The 22,243-nt window shown below is 48.2% G+C and overlaps 1 protein-coding gene and 1 pseudogene across 3 annotated transcripts in view; one reads left to right on the top strand and one right to left on the bottom strand.

Annotated features, from left to right (window-relative positions):
- The window catches only part of LOC149365589 (uncharacterized), a 131,127-nt gene that overhangs the window by 27,390 nt on the left and 81,494 nt on the right, over positions 1 to 22,243 (top strand). The window lies entirely within an intron of this gene.
- On the bottom strand, positions 801 to 20,854 carry LOC149365590 (uncharacterized; annotated as a pseudogene).

Raw genomic sequence — 22,243 nt, 5'->3', positions numbered from 1 at the left:
TTGCGCGTGCGCGTAAGGCTTGCTGTAGTGATTTGAACAAGTGCGTTTCATTCTTAAGTCTATCTGTATCTCTCAGGGTACTTCACGTTTTCAGAGAAGGCAAATGATGACTGCGCGTATACACAAAGGCTGTGGCAAGCGGTGGTGCTGCGTCGTAATCTGGCCTTCTGTATTTATCTGACAAGTCTATCGTTTACAAAGGACAGACTGTCACTGCCTTTAACTGCGAAGGTTACAGCAGCCGGGACCACTATTTTGTCAATTCAAGGTACCCTACTAGAGTGCCATGTTCATTCCTGCCGTGACTGACACTTGAACGGTTTGTTTTGAGCCCAAAGCATGCACATGCCTCCCAACAGACTGGTGAGGAAACCAGATGTGATGCAAACATTTACACTGCAACCAAGCTAGCCTTTGTAGGACACGAAAAGGCTTTTTATAGAGTATGCTTTGCCATGTTTGTGGTGAGTCCTCTGTTTACCACGGTACTTTGGCCAATGTCCTGAAACAGAACATCCATCCGACTTCAACCACAAATCACCGCGTAGTGTTTGAAGCAATGAACCACGATGCTTGGCTTGCGACTCAAAAATCACTGCCAAAATCTGCCAGTGAAAGTCACAAGGACCAGCCAACTTTCACGATGCGCTCAGTCTAAGGAGTGCCTTCAAGGAGAGTCCTCTGCAGACTTGACCAGGAGATCATCAGCCGCGACGTGATCCCACGGACAATGCACAAAGTGTCCTTTCGTGCCCAATTTTGCGTAGATGAATTCGGCAATAATTCTCGACGTGCGTGCCTCAGCCGCTCGTGACCATGATGCTGGGCACACCCGAGGCGCTGGGCGACGTGGCGTCGTCCAGGGACGTGGTGCGCGTGACGAGGGCCGCACGTCTTCGGCGACGATGCTGAGCCGCGACCTGCGCAGCGACGAGCTGGGGCTCACTTCTCGAGACCGGGAGGCCGGTCCGCTGGGCGTGCTTGTGGCCACCAGCATGGACGTGACGCAGTTGCCCAGGCTCACCACGTAGCTCTCGCTGCTGAGAGGGGAAGGCTGCGGGAACGGAAAGGGTTTCCGCGTTACGAGCATGGAAAAAAACAACTTAAAAGGCCGTCTCGTTCTTCTCGTCCCGTCCGTGTGTTTCGCGCCTTTAACCCCAGAGGTCCACAGTAATGCAAAAGAGGGCGACAAATCGCTTCTGCTGTGTTTATGGGGAAAGCCGCATATGACAATACGAGGCACGGGCATGACACTTTAGCTATACCTTGATTTGCTTCCCTTCTATTGTATGTGTTTATAGAGAATATCGTTGCACTCAGCTGCACAGCCCGGTCACTTCACTTTGCATTCTTCTAAGTAGCAGCGTAAGTGTTGGGGCTGATTGGTTACGCATAAAAAGCCCCCCCAAAACACAGACAAAACGCACTGTGTGTCCTTGTTTCTCTTAGTCTTTTCAATATCTTATAACCCAAAAATCTTCCAAATTCTCCTGTGCTAATTCTATTTATGGATTATGAACACTGCAGGCCTGCAGTGTTCATCAAACGTGACAAGGTACGTAGCTTGAACAGGGGGTAAGTTGTACATTTGAAATGCACCCTTGGAGCTAGCAGAGCTGTTTTATTTATTCATATATCACTTTAGGTACAGCGCCATTTGGCATTACACAGTGAGAGGGGGGGGGGGGGGAGTTCATACATAACCAGTGCAACAATGTTGCAGGTACAGAAACACAATGCAAAAAATACAAATTTAGCATTTGTATTGACTGTATTGTTGTGTTATTGATTTAAAGAAAAAAAATACATTTCTAATAAATCTGTTCTGCATTCTTTTTCTTTTACTTTGAAAGTGCTGTCCTTTCGTGCAGAAATGTTGGGTAGTGTAAGAAAATATTGGTCGCGAGCAATACTGGTTTGACAATGAACAGTGGTATGGAAGAATTTAAGCCTGAGTGGGTATCTGCGTTTCTGAAGCATGTCCCATCCTAAGGAATTCTTCGCTGATGATGCACTTAAATTCTTGGTGTAGTTCTGCAGTTTGCTGCTGTTCTTGGTGTAGTTTCAACCTTTCCTAAGTTACCGACATAAGTTTTATGTCAGCCTTTTACTTTTGTACAGCCGCCGCGGTGGCTCAGTGGTTATGGCGCTAGACTGCTTACTCGAAATTCTTGGGTTCGATCCCGGCCGCGGCGGTCGGATTTCTATGGAGGCGAAATTCTAGAGGCCTGTGTACTGTGCGATGGTACTGTGCGATGTCAGTGCACGTGAAAGGATTCCAGGTGGTCAAAATTTCCGGACCCTTCACTACCCCAGTGCCCCTATCTCGCACTTCTGGGTGCGATTGTAAAAAGTCTCACCTGGGCCTCTGAATCTGCAGTTTCTCCTTGTTGTTGCCAGTGTACGAAGACCACGTGGAAGTGCGTGTCCGCAGTGTCTTCTGGGCCTTCTTGCGGGTCCACTCTTGAATGGCGGTGGACAGGCTCGGAACGCGGCCCAGAAGCAGCACGATGGCGCCGTCCAAGTTCTGCGCGGGGAATGGAATGATACACGCCTCGCTTAAAACGGAATAGTTAGATGTCACAAAATTCAAAGCAATCTGACTGTTAATCTCCAGCAAAATCACCCTCTGCTGGGAAAAGACGAGAACAGAACAGTACACACTAGGCAATCTTCGGCTAAAGGTATTTCGGTGGAAGGCGAGGGCTGCGATTTTTGTACTTTTAAAGGGACTTTAGCGTTATACTTCAGGAAAACGCTGTCCAGAGCTACTCATAGTACTCGGTTTTGAAAAATGTGCGTAATGAGAGAATAAAAGCCCTACATAAGGCATAGACCCAGCATAACTAACGGCAAAAGATAGGCTAATTGATGCCTTAGTTCTTTCGCGGTAGGGAGCTTGTTGGAGGTCATTGAAGCTCTCGAAAATAAAAGCGACTAGTTGTGTTGGGGCACATGCGCGGAGCTTAAATTACGCAAAATTGTCTGTCGTTTTTTATAAGCCGAACAGCAACGTTCGTGTTGAGTCTGTTCCTTCCTGCGCGTCTCCGGTGTTGATATTAAGGCGAAAGCCTTTAATGCCTCATACTGTCGTTAGCAGACGCGTAGGCAGCCGTGTCGACAGACGCGTCGGCAGCCGTGTCGACAGACGCGTCGGCAGCAGTGTCGACAGATGCGTCGGCAGGAGTGTCGACAGACGCGTCGGCAGCCGTGTCGACAGATGCGTCAGCAGGAGTGTCGACAGACGCGTCGGCAGCCGTGTCGACAGACGCGTCGGCAGCCGTGTCGACAGACGCGTCGGCAGCTGTGTCGACAGACGCGTCGGCAGATTCGTCCTCCTTTCGGCGTCACTGCTTAAAAGGCTCAAGGTTCCAGCATGAATAAAAGCGCACCTAGTGAATGCATGGACTTCATAAATAAAATAAGGGGAGTAAAGTCAAGAAAAGGAAAATAACAAATAAAATAATAAAGTTAAGAAAAGGAGCAAGAAAATAAATCAAAAATATGAAAAATAAAAAGGAAATAAAAACAAACAGTTGCCAGGAAACGCTTTCGCCTTGCAGCACTTTAGGGAGCCAAAGTGCCCCCTGAAATTTTTCCATGCTAACTATACCAGAAAGCAGCTTTCCTCGAGTTAAAAGGTAGTCACACAGCTTACCAAAAAACCAAGGTTCAGCTGTTTCAGAGAGTTTCTAAAGCTCTTGACAACATTTTGTTTGAGGTCGAGTTCTGTTTTGTAGCTCCCCCATGCGCACTGTGCAGTCAGCGTGCGGAGGCCAAAAATGAAGGTGTAGTCTCATTACGTTTTGTAGCGAGAGCTACACTACGCCAGCTCTTCGAGCCTTCAGCGTGGCACTCCGTGGAGGCGCCGTGGCCTTGAGCCGGCTGGTGACGTGGTGCGGAGCAGCTGCTGCTGCCGGTGGCGCGGCGCGCCAGCGAAACAGAGCTGCAACAGCTGTGCGCATGCGGCGTGTCGTAGGGGGGAGGTGCCGCAGCAGTATAAATGCGCTGCTCGGGAGAGCTCTCGCGTCACTCCAGGTTTAACCAGAGCTAAACCACAGCCATTTTTTTTCTCACACACGCTGTAGTGTGGACCCCATGATATCTAACTTCGAGCTGGTTCCCACGATGAAGCAGCATTTCAAACGTATGCGCCTCGCGCTTCTTGAAAGAGTAACTTATGCATTGCGCTGCTAGTTTGTACAGCTGCCTTCATTATTTTATTACGTCGGGCAGAGAATAGTTCAGTTTTGGCGTAAGTCTATCGCTTTTGGGGATCACTATATCGAAAAACAGTGAGCTGCTAGAAAGTCTGCATTCCAACCTTTAATTAATTGAAACACCTTTCAGTTCCATCAAAAACATGTTACAGCAGTGAATTTGAACGCCGCCTGTGTATTATGTCCAGCGAAATTAGGTGGACTAATTTCTGCTACCCCTGGATGTCAATGCTACATACACTAGTGAAGTAGTGCCCCGCCGCGGTGGCTCAGTGGTTACGGCGCTCGGCTGCTGACCCAAAAGACGCGGGTTCGATCCCGGCCGCGGCGGCTATTTCTTGAAGGAGAAATTCTAGAGGCCCGTGTGCTGTGCGATGTCAGTGCACGTTAAAGAACCCAAGTTGGTCGAAATTACCGGAGCCCTTCACTACGGCGTCCCTCATAACCTCAGTCGCTTTGGGACGTTAGACCCCAACAAACCAAACCAAACCAAACTAGTGTAGTAGTGAAATAGAGTAGAAGGGCCGTATTCTGCAGTATTACGTAGTTTGCTTCATTTGGTCCTCTGTTCTTGGCTGCTGCTCAAGGTGACTTAATCTGGTGAGGTGACGTCAAGATGGTCGTGGCAGAAACATGGCAATCATGCCACTTATTCGTAAAAACGCGCGCCCCGCTCATGCGGATACTGATAGAGCGCTGCAGGCGGCGTATATTGATGGAGTACTGAAGACACAAAACTACGCAGGAAACAGGACACAGAAAAGAAGCAGACAGGACGAGCGTAGGCTAACAACAAAGTTGTTAGCCTACGCTCGTCCTGTCTGCTTCTTTTCTGTGTCCTGTTTCCTGCGTAGTTTTGTGTCTTCAGTATGTCTTACCAACTAGCCTCTCATCACACACTTCTAGTATTGATGGAGATCGGCCAGGCTTTGATACGCCTGATGAACTTTTCGGGCGCTACTTCTGTCTCGGGGAAAAAAACAGCACGGTGGTTTTGCTGCGAATTGATGAATGCTTCCTATGACACGGACGGTTTGGATGCGGCGGCAGCTGGTCAGCGTCCAGACCGGCCGTGACTGTGATTCGTTACTATCAGCTCCACATCAGGTTGCTACTCACGATTGGCGTTATGATCAAATGTAACGAAAAAATACGGCTCAGGTATTTATGTGTATGCACCTATGGAGATCCTTGTATTCTTCTGGGGCAACATCTGTACTCGTAAATACATTTCTGCACCGCTTTTCTCTACGTTAGCCTGAAGTTGTATTGGTAAGATGAGCTCCCATTGTAGTCCATGTATTACAGGGCCAGCTGTACGGGGGATGCTGGGTCGTCTCTCTCCCGACATCCGAAGTCCGCACATGCGAACAGGAGCACCTCCGCCCGGAATGAGCATAGATGGAGACCAGGGTGTGCATCTGTACAACCCAGTGGACAGGTGGACAGAAATGAACGAATTGAAAGACAGCAAAGTGGAAGACTGGGCATCGGTATGCCTAAATCTAACTGTTCAATGCATGTCATGTAACAAAACATATGTGCTGAATGCTCCTTGCTGAGTAGTCGCGGGGTGCTAACATCCACGTGCAGTAGAAAAGGTGCATGCTATCGCGACAGCGTGCAAGCGAAGTGCGTCTCGGTCTCACGTGTATCATCTGCGCCACGTCCTTCTGGTTGCTCTATCAGCCGTGGCGAGCTGCGATGCTGCCCGGTTGCTGCGGGTGAAAGACAAGCATCTTAGTATACCTTCCTTTGAAGTCGCTTCTGAATCCGAGAGAGATCTCAGCCAAGTTATTGCCATGACCACATTGATCGAAGTGACCAGATCGTGCCTACTTGAATGAAGATAGACTCTAGGATTCTCATCGACTGCTCTTGTTCCAGCTTGTTTAGCCTTGCCCAGTCACATGAAAAGAAATTGAAGCAATATATGCATGAATAACACACAAGCTATTTCACCGTACGACTTAGTAACTTAATAACGAAGCAAGGAACTGAATTATTAACAAAAAAAAAAACAACTAACTTGCTGACTAGCCCAAAAAGCTTTTTTTTTAATAAGTCCACCAGGCTGTGATTGCGACAAAGCGCACAAGTAGAGATCGCGCTGTTGCCTGTATTCTGCGTACCATTGATGGCTTTCGTAACTTCGTTGGTTGTCAGCAAAATGGAATGATAATGACCCCGTTGGCATGACCACATTTGCTCCACTAGTAGTACTGGCTTATTAGCCTTCACGTTCTATATGAGGTTGCACTGATACAGTGTTTTGTTACCCTTTGATTTGCATACCGTATTGTTACGATTAATCTACCTTAATATACCGAGAACGCACTTCTTTGTGGTTTATTTTATTTCTTTTCTAGTTGGACGTTTTCCTTTCTTTCGCTGCCTTTTTGTGTGCACTACAGTCTTTAGAATTTTCAGCCAAACATTGGTTACTAATATTACTGACAAAATTTTTTGTTAACTGCGCTGCGTGCCGATTGACTCAATTTGTGTGCTTTTGCCCACCTCTGCGAAAATAATTGCTGGTGTCCCGGTGCGGCACCAAAGCCTCCTCATATTTGCATGTTGATCCCTGATATGCTGGTGTGAAAGGAAAAGAATAACAGGTACTGTAAAATAATATTTAAGGTTGCGAGCTTGGTTCACAACTTCTGAATAAAAGTAAGACAATGTCGATCTCTCTGTTTTCGAACTATTGTGCGTAGAAATCCGGGATTGATTTGTTGTGTTGTCAAGAAGATAGTTCAACTAGTCTTTTATGCATTACCTTACAGAAGTATGGGCACCGAAATCTCGTTGCGTATTTTCTTCTTTAGATACGTTGCCAACTGAGCGATAAAAAATCGCTAAACCTCTATAGTTTATAGCCTTTACTGTACTTTTGGAAATATGCCTACAGTGTATATGGACCACGGATGCGCGACAAAATAACTGCGGTATTATTGCCGCTTCGATATTTTATCGTTTCGATGAGCTGATAACGCAGATGTGCACTCCTCATATGACCTGACCTGAACTTCGACGTCATAGGCACCTTTCGGCTGTTAAAGCCAAAACCAAATTAACACGTCTGCAGAAACTTCGTGATTCACTAGGTAGGTCCTTACAGCGGACTCCCTTTACTTGTGAGTTTTGTATTTTGGTGATAAAGATTTTGTTTTATGCTTTCACCCAGCCCCGTCTGCGGCCTCGTCTGGGTGCCAAGGGTTATTTTTTTTTATTTATCCGTTAAAAGTTCGCTTCCAACTTAGTTTCGACAAACTTAACGTGTCTATGACAGACAGGTTGCCCTGGTTTTTCAGGCAAGTTTTCCTATTTCGTTTCACTCTGGCTTCCTGCACCAAGTCTCGCTTTTTTTTTGCCTGTTGATGTAAGGTTATCTTGCTGCGGCAAAAAAGAGAACAGTAATAGGCTGTCAAACTTCATTTTTCATTTCGTTTTCAATTTACTAGGAGCTAATCTCGTATTCCACTTTTAAGGTGGCGAATACTGCGGGGGAAAAAAACTAATTTTAGTTATCACGCGCTGTTCAGTCCCTAACTAATCTATATTTTGAACTGGGGTTTTCAGCGCTGTCCAGCAGTGATGGTTTGCGAAGTTCTTTTTTATTTCTTCACTTCACTTCACTTTATTACCTTAAAGGGCCCCAGGATTGGGAGTATTACATAAGAGGTGGGTTACATTGAAAAATCAGATTGAATAAACAAAGAAAAAACGTAAGATACAAATATTATTCGCTGTTAAAGGTAGCAGCTAAACAGTTCGCAAATGTTGATGGGCAGGTGATTGCGGTGATGTCGTGTGGAAGGCTGTTCCAGTCCTTGGCTGAGCGTGGAAAGAATGACGATGCAAATGTAGTTGTACGCGTACATGGCGGGGCTACTTGAAGGGGATGACCAATGCGGAGGGAAATGCGTGTCGGCGGATTGATGTAGGGCGGACGACGAAGTGAGCTGAAATAAAATTTGCGAAACAAGCACATACTTGTAATACGACGCCTACAAGCCAGGGATGTTAAGCCTGCCTCTGCTTTTAGTGCTGATATACTGACATTATATGAATAGCACGAATATATGAATCTTGTGGCTCGATTTTGTACTGATTCTAGGGAATTTATTAGATAAATTTGGTTAGGGCTCCAAATAGCAGAGGCATATTGTAATTTAGAACGGACAAGTGAATGTAGGCAAGTAATTTTAGGTTTTATGGCTCATGACGTAGATGTCGTTTTAAGAATCCAAGGCTTCTTTTAGCGGATGATGTGATTTTAGTGACATGCGCGTTCCAGGTTAGATCATTGGACAATGTTACTCCCAGGTATTTGTAAGTCTGAGCTAATTCTACCGTGACATGCGAGATTTTATAGGAGAAGAGGACAGGATTATGTTTTCGGTGAAATAACACGAGTTTGCATTTATTGGGGTTTAGTTCTATGAGCCAGTTGTTACACCAGTCCTGTACGCTGATTAAGTCATTCTGGAGGGCGAACTGATCAGAGGCGTTGTTGATAGTGCGATAGATGACACAGTCATCGGCAAAAATACGGACGTTACAAGAGACATGCGTTGGAAGGTCATTCATGTATATTAAAAATAATAACAGACCAAGGACTGATCCTTGCGGGACACCTGATGTGAACGGAACAGAGCCAGGTGCTTGATTATTAACGTTAACAAACTGGGTGCGGTTTGCCAGGACTTCGCTTATCCACTGTAATTTGTTAGGATGAAGGTTTAAACAGGAAATTTTTAGTAGTAAGCGTTTGTGGGGTACTTTGTCAAATGCTTTCGCGAAGTCCAGGAATATTGCGTCAGTTTGTAGGTTACAGTGGGTGGTGGTGGTGGTGAAAACATTTATTAAGAATGAACAGGAGGTATGTTTGGATCAGCCCGTAAGGGACCGATCCTTACAAACACTAGGTGGAGGTCACTAGTATGGGACCCCAGTGGCGGTGGCCGCCGCCCGGGCGCGCCCGACTAAGGCTTGTTGGGCCTGTAAGTTGTGGCAGTCGAGCAGGGTCGCCTCCCAGTCCTCCCGGGTTGGGTTGGGGATGGGGGGAATAGCAGTCAAGGTTCACATGCAGGTCATGGATGAAAATAGCCAACTGTGTATCGCAGGATAGGTTCTTACGGAAGCCGTGTTGAGCAGGATGAAAAAAATTTATAGAGTCAAGAAAGTTCATTATATGAGAATAAATGACATGTTCCATGATTTTGCATGGCACACTTGTTAAAGAGATGGGACGGTAATTAAGGGGTGATTCTTTGTTACCTTATTTGAAGACCGGAACAACCTTCCCCACCTTCCAATCACTGGGTATGCTACCTGTGGAAAGTGATTGTGCAAACAGTTTTGACAGATACGCTGCGGAAGCATGGCAAGTATTTTTTAGGAACTTGGGGGTGATATCATTAGCACCCGCAGAAGATGACATCTTGTTATTTTCAATGATAGATGTAATGTCGTGCACAGAAAAGATGATTGAAGGCATATGCGAACTCAGGTTGTCAGTTACAGTACAAAGTGGCATATCAGTTTCATGTGTGAAAACGGGTGAAAAAGCGGCGTTAAAAATATTAGCACATTCAAACCCACTGGTCATCTCACCAAGTGGCTTAGCAAGTGTGATGACCGGCGCCTGTTCAGGGTTTAATACTTTCCAGAATTTCCTCAGGTTATTTGTTCGGATCTTGGGGAGGTCAGTCTGGAAAAATGCGCGTTTGGCATCACGGATAGACTGCAGATATGTTGACTCGGCTGCGTAATATTTGTTCCATGTGCATGCACTCGGGTTGCGTTTAGCTGCACGGAAAAATCTCTTCTTTTTGTTTTCAAGTGTTTTCAAATGCTTTGTGAACCATGGTTTGTTGGGATTGGCACGAAATGTGATGTTGGGAATAAACTTCGCTGTAAGTTCTATAACTTTAGTTTTAAAAATAAGCCAGTTTTCCTCAATTCATCGATCATCGAAACCTGTATCAAAGTTTGCAAAGAACGCCATTAAATGATTATTGATTTCTTCGTAATTCGCTCTGTCATAAAGGCGAATCGTTTTATGGAATGTTTGGCGCGATTCTGGGATCAAGGTGAAAGTAGCGTGTAAAACTTTGTGGTCACTAATTTCGCGGAGAGAAGTAAGCGATGATAAACTTTCCGGGTGGTTAGTTAGAGTGAGGTCCAGGATATTGGAGTTACTAACTGGGTGAGATTGAAATTCAAACAAACGTCGACAAAGTTCATTTCGGTGTTGCCTGTTGGTGTTGGGTTCAGCCAGTCAATGGATGGGTAATTAAAATCACCGAAAAGAAGAATGCGCGCGTTGGGATATTTGCCAGTTATTTGATTTAGACTATCGCTTAACTGGGAGGAAAATATTGGACTACTTGAGGGGGGTCGGTAGCAGACGCCTAGTATAACGACTTGTGGTACGGAACGGCAGATTATCCAAAGTATTTCAAGCTCTGATTGGATGCTAATGACAGAACAAGGCAACAGCTGGTTAGTGGCAATAAGGACACCTCCTCCTCGTGAGCCTTTGCGGTCCTTTCGGAAAACGTTAAAATTTGGTAAATCAGCTAAAACTTCCGGATCGGTGACGTCGTCTGTTAGCCACGTTTCTGTTAGTACAAGTATATTGCTGGAAGATGATGAAACAAGAGTACAAATGTGTTTACGCTTGGGAAGGAAACTACGTATGTTGGTAAAGATAACAGAAAAAGAAAGATTTGGAAGTTTACCGCGAGGGCTGTTAGAAGGAAGATTAGTGGCGCGACGATAAGACTTATGCTATGAGATTTCGTGTGCAGACTGTGGTGACTCGTCGAATGCATAGCGTTTAGAACCGATGCACAAAGTTTTGTAGCGCAAGAAAAATTTAGTGGTATTAGCTTTGGCAAATTTTACGAGGTGCCTTCGCGCTTCTCGGACAAGGCGTGAAAAGTCCTCCCCTATGCTGTAATCGGTGCCTTTTAACTTATGGCCATTTAAAGAATCATCTCCTTGGTTTTAAAAAATCTAAATTTCATTATTATGGGTGGAATGCACTCTGGAGAATGACGCCCGAGACGATGAGCCCTTTCAATTTCTTTAGGGTCAATGGATAGATCTAACTGATCACGGCAGAGGCGGAGGACTATTTCTTCAGATTCCGAGTACGTTTCAGATGTAATCTCATCTTTAATGTTGTAAAAGATTAAATTGTTACGTCGCGAGCGATTTTCGGCGTCATCCAAACGGGCTTCTATACCTCTGATTTTTTTGGCTGTTTGGGTAGTGTTAGCGCAGATCGTATACATGTCGGTGCGTAGGGTTGCAACATCTTGGTAATGAATTTCCAGGGCGGATAACCTGTTACTAAGATCAGAAATAGCTTGTACCGTAGTTGTAAGTTGATTTCAATGACATTGGACCTCGACTATTAATTGTGACTGACCACCAGACAGTTTCTTCAGTTCCTCTAGTACCTTTTCTGGGCCTGGGTATGATTCAACATCGCCAGCCAAGAGCAACAGGGCACGCACGACATCAGCATCGACGTATTCAAAAGTATTCGAAGTTTTTAGGCAGTGGTGGTGGTGGTGAAAACTTTTAATTACTGAAATAGAGTTTGGGAGCCACAGAGTGGCCCCGCTACATGGTCGGCGTCCCTAGTCCGGGACACCGCATGACAATGCCCCGTCTCTCGCCCGTTTCACCAGAGCCCTTTGGGACTCAAGCGAGGAGCAGTTGAGGAGGGCAGTCTCCCATGCCTCTCTGGAAGGGGTAGGGGAAGGGAGGAGGTGGGGATTTTGAGTACATGCCCACACCATGTGGAAGATATCACAGGTCTCCCCACAGTGCGGGCATCGCCCATCCGTGTTAGGATCGTAATGCTTTAAGATTCCAGGACAGAGTAGAGTACCTGTCTGCAGGCGCCTTAAAGTTCGCTCCTCCGTCTAACTCAGCCCCTTTGCAGGGGCCGGGAAAAGGCGGTGGATTTCGCTATAATGCGTTATAATTTCCCTGAATCGCAGCAGCGGCTGGTTAGTCTCCGAGCCAGAAGAGCTGGGATGAGGAGCCCGGTGAGTAAGCGCTCGGGCAGCCGCGTCAGCGGCCTCATTACCTCGTAAGCCCTGGTGGCCAGGAGCCCAAATGATTCTTTTGGGTGTTGGATCAGTGGCAGTCCGTCTTAGAATACAAGCAGCTAAGGGGGAGATCTCCCCTGCCAAGTAATGATCACATGCTTTTCGGGAGTCCGTAATGATGATTCTCGAATTGGCGTGGGCGGCAGCAAGCGCTATCGCTACTTCCTCGGCTCGCATTGAATTCAGGGCTCGAAAAGAGAGTCCATCAACGTGCATTTCCTGGTGAACGACAGCGGCTGTGTAAAATCCCGTGGGAAATGGCCCTGCTACGTCTACATAATATACACCGGTCGGGAGCCGTGTTGTCTCTCAAGAGACCGAGCCCGCGCTTGTCGCCTGTTTACGTGCATGTCGGTGTCCATGTTACGGCGGAGCGGGGAGACCCAAAGCATATGGCGCCACAGTACTGGGATACGCTACGCCTACTCTGGAGTGCAGTCGTGTTGGATGTGTAAGCGGTTTAGCAGGCGGCGCCCAGGGGCCGTCTGCATGAGCCGCGTGTATTGGTTCACGAGGTGGACCTCCCGCAGCTCCTGGTAGGATTTTAGCCCCCCAAATGCCTTGAGTTTGGCATTAGAGGTAGCCACCGCGAGATCCAGGGCTCGCTTAGTTGCCTTGCGGATGATGGCGTCTATTCGCGCCTCGTCTTGCTTAGTAGTGCGGAGATATGGCACGGCGTAGAGGATCCGGCTAGTCACGAAGGCATAGACGAGCCGAAGCGCGTCCCTGCCCCGCAGACCGCCCCGCTTGTTGGAAACGCGGCGGATCATGCGCCCTACCTGTTCGCCTACCCTCTTGAGTTTCACAATGGTGGAGTCCGGTCTGAGTCTGTGGTGAATGAAAAGGCGCAGAATACGGAGCTCCTCCACCTCTCTAATAGGACCTCCTGACAGAGAGATGTGTATTGCTGTCTTATCCTTTGGGTTCGCTCTGACATGCAGAAGCTCTGATTTCGCTGGAGCACATTGGAGACCACAGTCATTAGCATACGCATCGACTATGGAAGCAGCCTGCTGAAGTCGGTCCTGCATGTCCCCAAGGCTCCCCTGAGTGGTCCAAATTGCAATATCATCTGCATATAACGCGTGTTGAATGCCTTCCAACCGGGCCAATTGGCTTGGGAGGCGCATCATAGCAATGTTGAACAGGAGCGGTGATAACACTGCTCTCTGACGGGTACCCCGTGTTCCCATCATGTAAGGGCCGTATTCCTCGCCCTCAACCCGAAGAAAGACCTGGCGATTAGTCAAGAAATCTCTTACATACGCGTAGGTCCTAGCCCCACAATCGGTAGAACTCAAGTTGGCCAGGATGCTTCCGTGTTTAACATTGTCGAAAGCCCCTTTCAGATCAAGGGTGAGGATGGCTTTGTCATTGTGTTGCATAGTTGTGGGTCCTATTACCTCCCTGTGCAGACATGTGGGGGCGAAACCCGAACATGGTGACTGCAAAGAAGCCCTTACTCTCCAGGTATGGAGAGAGGCGATCCCGAACCATCGTCTCCATAAGCTTGCCCGCACATGAGGTAAGTGATATGGGCCTCAGGTTTTCCGTAATCACGGCCTTACCTGTTTTAGGGATAAACCTCACAAGTGACGTTTTCCACTCGGGAGGGAGTGGACGCCCGTCCCAGATCTGGTTGAGGTATTCTAATAAATGGAGGTAGGCTGAGTCCGCTGGGTTCGCCAACAGGTTCACTGTTATGTGATCCCGTCCCGGAGCCGTACCCCGGCGCATTTTTGCTAAGGCCGCCTTAAGGTCGTGCAACTCAAAAGGGGCATCAAGTGTTTCATTAGGCCTGCCATTGTACATGCACTCAGGCCCAGGTGGGTCCTCCGTACGACAAAGATATCTGTCGCACAGAGTGTCCGCAAGTTGCGCCGTCGTACCTTGGAACCCTTGCAGAGCCCGCCGGAGCTGCTTTTGCGTCTCCCCTCTCGTTTGGGAGGGGTCGATGAGACTGCGAAAGAGACGCCACGTCCCCTTCGAGCTCATCTGATGAGCTGCGGCGTCGCAGCGTGCTATCCAATTTGAATCTGAGAGTTCGGCAGCATACGCTGCAGCTTGCTCTGTGAGTTTGGCTATGCGGTCGCGTAATTTGCGATTAGTTTTCTGCTTTTTCCACCGTTTAGTTAAGCTCCGGCGCGCCTCTCACAAATGCAGGAGGTGGGTGTCCACTGCGGGGGATCTCTTCGGTGGTTTGTAGTGTTGTGAGGTGTTGTTTCTGAATGTTGTATATGTGGTTAGCCCACTCTGCGTAGCCGCCGGAAAATAGTACGGGAGGGATAGTGTGATTTCGGAATTTGTGCCAATCGGTCAGCTTGGCCTGACCCCATTTTTTGCGCGCTGCCTTCGCCATGAGTGTAATCCGGAGAAGGAGGTGATCGCTGCCTAGAGAATCTCCCAAGTTCTCCAAAGCAGCCGCTCTAGCATTTTTAACGAGAGAAAGGTCTGGACACGTGTCGCGGGTTAACGAATTCCCCACTCGGGTGGGATACGCCGGGTCCGTGAGCAACGTGAGGCTGAGGGTGGAGATGAGCTCCGCCAGCTTGCGTCCTCTTGCCTGTTCGAAGTGGTAGCCCCAGTGAAGGCTGGGAGCATTGAAGTCTCCAACGATCACTAGAGGCTCTTTGGCTGCCATTTTTATCGCGCGAAGGAAGATTTCATTAAAAGTTACGCGCGGCTTATGCGGAGGGCAGTATATGTTGAGGATATGTATTGACGGTTCGCGGCGTCTGAGAGGCAGTACCCGGACCATTATATATTCTTGGTCGGTACTCAAGTCTAAGTCGACCTGAACCCCGGTGTAAGCCTTATTCACCAGGATGCACGTAGAGGGGCCCCCCTGAAAGGTGCTGTAGCCTGATAATTTAGCGTCTATGCCGGGCTCCTGCAGGGCAACGAGTGCCGGCATGTCACCTAGGGACTGCAGGTAGAGCTGGAGGTGTGACCGTTTTTTCCAAGATCTGAAACCCCTGCAGTTCCATTGGATGATTTGGAATTTGTCAAGGTTTTTATCATTCCTGTTAGATGTGCTAGCCATCTTGTTCTATTTATTTACGGGCGAGCGGACTAGCTCTGGCCGGGAGCCAGCGCAACCTCAGCGAGGGGCCGCACCGACCCAACAGCTGCCGAGCCTGAACCGTGTTCCTCCGCTGCCTGACGGAAGGCTGTCTTACGTTTGAGGTGAGGGGAATCCCAGCTAGTGGCGTTCTTAATTTGGGTGCTGACCCAGGGCTGCACGGCTTTAAGGACCGAGTCAGTGACCTGGGCCATAAGGTCGGGAAGTGTTTGCGTTAAAGCTCCCTTGAACATGTCCTGGAAGGACTCGCGGACTGCTGACATGATTTGATTCGGGAGGGCCGCCACTTGCTCCTCCAGTTGCTCGGTTTGGCGCTGCAGTGCCTCTAGGCCGGCGACGCGACCAGCAGATCTTACTACCGTGTCCCCGCTCTGCCGCGAGACGCTAGTGAGGCAAGATGTTACGGACGATCCGTCATCCTCGTCATCTGGCTCAGCTTCTTGCATTGGTTCGGATGACCCGGCCTGTTTGGCCTCTAATTCTTGAATTTTGCGCGCTAGAATTTGGTTCTGGCGCCTGAGCTCCTCTACCTGCTGCTGTAGGGCGGTTTCGGTAGGGGAGGGACGGGTAGGGGGCCCGGAGACTGCCCTACTCCAACTGCTCACCTGTGGTTGGACGGGTGCCAAGGGCGGGAAGTCCCTGGCGTTGAGGACCGGGGGCACCGCCTGGGTCGCGTACTTTACAGGTTTCGATGTGCCGGGTTTGATTTCCTGATCGGCTGGCGCTTTCTTGGCCTTGGGCGGAGGAGCCTGCTTGGGCCCTGTCTTTATCTTCGGTTTCGATCCGGATGGGGAGCTCGGTTTGATGGCTTTCCGGAACCGCCCGGCACAGCCAGGAGCTCCAGTAGGGTGGCCGCCTCCGCAGATGAGGCAGCTCGGAGCACAGTCATGTTCTGCCGGGCCGTCAGGAGTGGCATCGGGAACCTGGACTCTGCAGCGTTTGCAGCGTCCCGGCTGCGGTCGCGGGCACGCATCGGCCCGATGGCCCACTGTGCCACAGCGGTGGCATGCTGGCACTGTTTTCTTGTACAGGCGAACAGGGAGCCGTTCGTAGCTGTACAACACCGTCCGTGGCACCTTGGTCCCCGCGAAGGTGATCACCGCAACCGGGGTTCCCCCTAGCTTGCGCACAGAGCACAGACACCACATTTTGTTCCGCACTGAGTTTTCGCTTAACGCTTTCAGACGTTTCGTCTGGCGAAACAGTCACGACGCCTCGACAGAACGCACCGGAGAGTTTAGGGTGTCCCCGGAACGGTAGCTCGCGTTCCCCTACCGGCAGCACAATATCCCGGAGTAGCTTCTCCGCGGCGTCAACTGATTTCAGTGCACATACAAGGACGTTTTGGTCCCAAACGGGCCACACTGCAAGTCCAGCATTTGCGTCGTCCCCGAGGATGCTGCGGACTGCAGCGCCGGCTTCTCCAGGACCAAACGTTGCCTTGAGGTCCACCGTGTTTCTTGGTTTCAGCACCACGACGATGTCATCTTTTTCAATGCGCGGCTTGTTCTGCGGCCGCCACCGGAGTTGCTTGGAGCTCTTCGAGGCTGCGGTCAGTGCACTCCCGCCCTGCGTATGCGCAGAGCTAGCCGGCGCCTGTTGCTGGGTGGCACCAGCACCAGCGTCCCTAGATGCCGCTGCCGCGTTCTTCTTTCCGCGCCAGACGCGGACCATATCTTGTAGGTAGTCGTCCTCGGTTGGTAGAGGATCCTCGCCTTGAGTCGTATCCTCGGATTGATGGGTATCCATTGTTACGATCTGCAAGGACTGCGGGTCGTATCCGGTGACTTGATTTGGAGGCGCCAGAGCCGAGGGATACCCGACCGGGGCCATCGCAGGCCCCGGCGCCGTTAGGCTTAGCACCACCGCGGCGTGACGAAAGCTTCAAATGGCCGAAAAGTAGTCAAAAATTGGCCCCACCTTGACAAACGTGGTGTATACGGGTGCCGGAACTGAACAAAACACTCCTAATGATCGCAACGTCATTAGTATCTCGAGACTCTGAACCCACCCTGCCATCTAAATCTTATATTCTCCGTATTCTTGGAGTGAAATTAATGTCTAGCTAACGTCTAGCTTCGAGATAACGTCTGGCACATTTGGGGAGCGAAACAGCTTGCAATTACGATGTAGGTGATGAAGACTCCACGGTCATTTCTGAAGCACAACAGAGTAAAGAAAGGACAGAAAGCATTAACACTGATCACGCAGACTTCTCGTCATTATGGCGCGTGGGAGCAAAGTAATCACTCCAACCTTTTGTGTTCAGTTTGGTTAACATTTCATTTTTTCGTTTGGTGGAGACCAATTGAAGCTATGCAAAAGAGGTATTTGCGAGGAAGACTGAGGCGTTCTCTTTATATAGCGACAAAATGCAGATTGAATAGACTGAAACGCATACAGTAGAGGTTGAGTACATTAGTTCCTGACTTAATGCAGAAGAATTCACAAAACACACGTGAAATCACTAGTTGAGGCTAGACAAAAATGTGCCAATGCGCAGCACAGAAAAATACAAGGCACTAGATTACAGAAAGAGTACGAAGTACACTTTATTGATCACTGGAGATATTTCCTTAGTAGTTTACCTGCAGGATACACCCCATGTGGGTGATAAAAGATCAAAGAAAACAATATCGCACCAGAAATTACAGGTGTCCAAGTTTCAGCATACTAGATTGGAGAGATTGGAGAGTGATGCAAGAAAAGGCGTGAATATTTTAACTTCAGCAGCGAAGTACATAGAATTTGCATATAAATCGTTAGCATTTTCATTAGTGAAGGTGTAAGCAACATTGTGGCGGCTAACATATAACATTGCTATTTTCGCGGTTTTCCTTTTTTTTTTCTTAGGAAATCGTAATCCAAATTGCTTGCAAAATTCCAACAAATATTTTAGACAGATTTTATACAAATCACATTTTGTGGTCCTACCGAGTACATCTCATCCTAAATCCTCTTCTAAACGAGGGGCGCGTACCAAAGGGCGAAGATAACAAAAGGCAACATAAAGTTCTGAAAATGTTATCTCACACTTAGCTTTCGGTGTTCGCATGGTAGTAACACCGAAACACACTAACAGTGACCGTTTTGACGCCCCAGCAATGAGCAAAACTAAACCGCATAGGAACAACCGACGCATATGGGGATTAGGCACAGGGTGTGCTTGAGAAAAACGGCCTGCCTAGGCGGTACCCTGGCAGTGGTTGAGAGCTCTGCTTGTTGCAACTTACGTCCTCTGTATGAAGCTGATGCCAAGGCGGTCTTTGATGCTGGCTTTGCGCATTTACACCGTGATGAACCGTGATGAAAGACGTGAAAAAAAAAAATGACGCGTGAATGGAAACAAATTGGGGAGAAGTGAAGGGCAACTCGAGTCGATTGAGCCGATTACTGAGCACACTGAGGCTGACGAAAGCGCGTTAAGAAGTAAGCAGTATTATTCGTTTTAAGAAGTATTTATTTTGGTTGCTTATTTTCCTGACAGCAAGAAGTTTCTCATAGTAAATGTAGGAAAGCTTTCTTTGACGCTACAGGTCCGATGTCAGCTTAATTACAATCAACATCGGCCTACCCAAGCCCACTGCAGGACAAAGGCCTCTCCCGTATTCCTCTAATTAATGTTGCCCTGTGGTAGCTGCGTCCACATTATCCTTGCCGAATGAGGTTAGAAAATCCGGGAGCTTTTTAACTGGTACAAAATTGCTGTATTAGGTTGCCGCCACGACACATGAGACGATCAGGGGATGAAAGTCGTGCTACGAATACACTGCCTATGTCTCGAGATCCTATTGCATGCGGCTCGTAAATGACTTCCTTTCTATTCACGGAACGTCTCATCCCAGTGGCGTCTTAGAATTGTGACTCGCATTTATTTGCACTAGACATATGCAGGTACAGTCTTTGTCAAAAGTAACCAGGCTGCATGGTTTGCTTCTAGCTTGTATAGTGGAGCCCCTGTGGCATTCCTGCAGATGAAAAGGTGTTGAAAGGTAAGAAGACCCCCAGTCCTTACCTTTGACCAACACTTGTTGTTGGGCTAGTTGGTAATACATACTTCTGAAGGAACCAGCGCACAAAACACAACGGACAAGAAAAAGGTGGAACACGACGGACAGGAGCGCTGAACTTACAACTTTATTTCGGAAGTAAAGATGCAACGTATATATACAGCCATGTCAGGGAGGCGTGTCACACAGGGAAAGCAAGAACAAGTGAAATCTACAAGGTCATGATGAGACAAGCGGCACAAGCAAACCAAAAACCTTAACTAATATAACATGTGAAGGTGACCAGTTTCAATGGAGGCAAGAAAAACAACAGGGAAAAAAAACAAGGGAAAAAACGCCAGACCTCGTGAAGATGAAAATTGATACTGATAACAAAAACCGATAAAAACAAAAAGGCAAAAGCCAATAAAAACGATAAAAGCAATAAAGTTATCAGGGCAATGGAAATGAAAAAGATACAATGCCAACAAGTAACACGGCAAAAAATACTAACAGCCAAAATTAAGAAAACATCGCGGAAAAAACTAACAGCTAAAAGGTAAAACCCACAGAAACATAAGGTTAAGTCTTGTGTAAACAAATAGCGGAATAAAGTTGGCGGGAAAAAGACGGTTGCATAAGGTGGGAAGTTAAAATGCTAGTGCCTCGAATTTTGTGCCAGATAGGCGAGTTCTTTCTCAGATAGCGACAGCGCTCCTGTCCTCTCAGCGCTCCTGTCCGTCGTGTTCCACCTTTTTCTTGTCCGTTGTGTTTTGTGCGCTGGTTCCTTCAGAAGTATGTATTACCTTTGACGACCATTTCAGCTTCAGCGAAGCTGTAAAGGCTCCACTGTACAAGCTAGAAGCAAACCATGCAGCCTGGTTACTTTTGACAAAGACTGTACCTTGGTGGTTCATGTGACACTTGCTCCAGTGCGCCTAGTACTGTGTGATAGCGCACCGTGTTACCACGGTGTTAACACGGGTTAAAGGTGAACCAAAGAGGAATCTGAACTCGTCTTTCTACCGCGGCAACTCGATCTACACGTTCCGATCATTCCTAGAAACTTCGAATTATTGTCCTGGGCGGCCGATTTCCATAATTTAAATCGGATTAAACGTCCCGGCTCCCGTCTTTTTTTCAACTCACCGCGGACGGCAGGAGGAATCAACTAACGCGTGGAGTGCCTTTCAGGCAGTCCCGTGGCGCTTCGTTTTCGCTAGTATATTGTTTGTTTTTTTTTTGTTTTCTGGTTTCGGTGAATAAATATTCAGTCAGAGGCTACATAGCTGCAAATTAGGCCCGCAGAAATAAAGAAATTCGCTGTGGCTTAGCTTGGTTAAGCCCGGTAATTGCGAAAGCAATATCCGTACCTACGCCATGGTACTGCTGGTAGTGTACCCGGTTGTGGTGCTCGTGGTGATGCATCGGTTATACAACCCAACCCAATCCAATCCAATGTAATCTAATACAATCCATTCCAGTCCAATCCAATGCAATCAAGGTCAAATGAAGGTCAATGGTGGACACCGCCGCGGCACGATGGTGGTCACCGGCCGCGGCGCGGCAAAGGCGTGAAAGTGCAAGTAGTATTGCTTTCGCAATAAAATACGCGTGGACTCTGTTTTCGCCGATCGGTACGTATCACTCCGCCGATGGCAGAGCGGCGAGCCGCCGCGGACTGGCAGAAAGGTTGGCTGACTCCTCCTACCGTCTGCGATGAGTTCAAGAAAAGGCGGGAGCCGAGACGTTTAGATTTAAATAGGGAAATAGGCCGTACAGGGCAATAATTCGAAGTTGATCAGAATGCTTGGAACGTGCAGATCCAGTTCCCGCGGTAAAAAGACGAGTTCAGATCCCTCTTTCGGGAACCTTTAACAGCGTGTGTTAAACCGGTTACTCCGGCTTGGTAGACGAGCGCCTTAACCACTGAGCCACCGCATTGGGTTGGAGCTTAACTGCCCGTCCGATTTTAACGGCTCATTCTCCCGTCCGTCCGGCGTTACATCCAGCGCCTTGGGGTGGCTCATCGACGAGAGCAGCTGACGTCACCAAATGGATGATGGGTGTCCACCGAGATATGTGCGACAGTTACCGCGGAATTTCCTTTCCTCAATTACAATTTTCATTTTCTTCATTACGGCCCTCTTTCTTCTTTCATTCCCACTTCCTCCCTTCCTGTATGGTGTGGTTCGTGTGTCCACCGATATGTCAGAGAATTACTGCGCCATTTGCTTTCCTCCAAAAGCGTTTCGTTCAAAGGTGTCCCCAACGGGCAGGGCATCGCTCCGAACGGAGGGTGGCGTTCCGTAAATGAGCTTGGTATGAGAAGAAGGGAAACGTGCCAGTAATGCGCTCCGAATGTGATTTGCGTTCAGTTTTGTCGGAGACAGCGAGTGCGGCAAAACTGCAGTTGTGGTGCGGCGGCCAGTTCGCTAGAGAACACGGACACGCGTGCAACTTTATATATAGCATATTATTGCAAAGACTACCAACGGCGGTTTGTGGCGGTTTGCGGGGCAGTTTTGCTGGCCGGTGAGAGAATATTGACGGGACAGCAGTGCCTTTGTTTCTTTATGCTAAGCTTCCTCAGAATTATGGGCTTGAATTGATCTTCAGTAAAATGGAGCTTTAAAGAAGGGTAGTCGTATTAGGAATATATATGAAGATGAAAAATACAAAAACCTAGCTGTGCAGGTGAACACACTGAAGTCCCTTCATGAATTTCTAGGACAGACGGAAGCCGATGTCTGCGGGGTGCCGGTATGCACGAAATAATTACGGTGTTGCCTCGCGGATTACTTGTATGGTGGGAAT

This window comes from Amblyomma mixtum, chromosome 1 (assembly GCF_055824585.1).
Source record: "Amblyomma mixtum isolate Tamu chromosome 1, ASM5582458v1, whole genome shotgun sequence".
In the NCBI taxonomy this organism is placed as follows: Eukaryota; Metazoa; Arthropoda; class Arachnida; order Ixodida; family Ixodidae; genus Amblyomma; species Amblyomma mixtum.
Note: the sequence above shows the minus strand (reverse complement) of the source record. Positions and strands in the feature narration are given on the sequence as shown.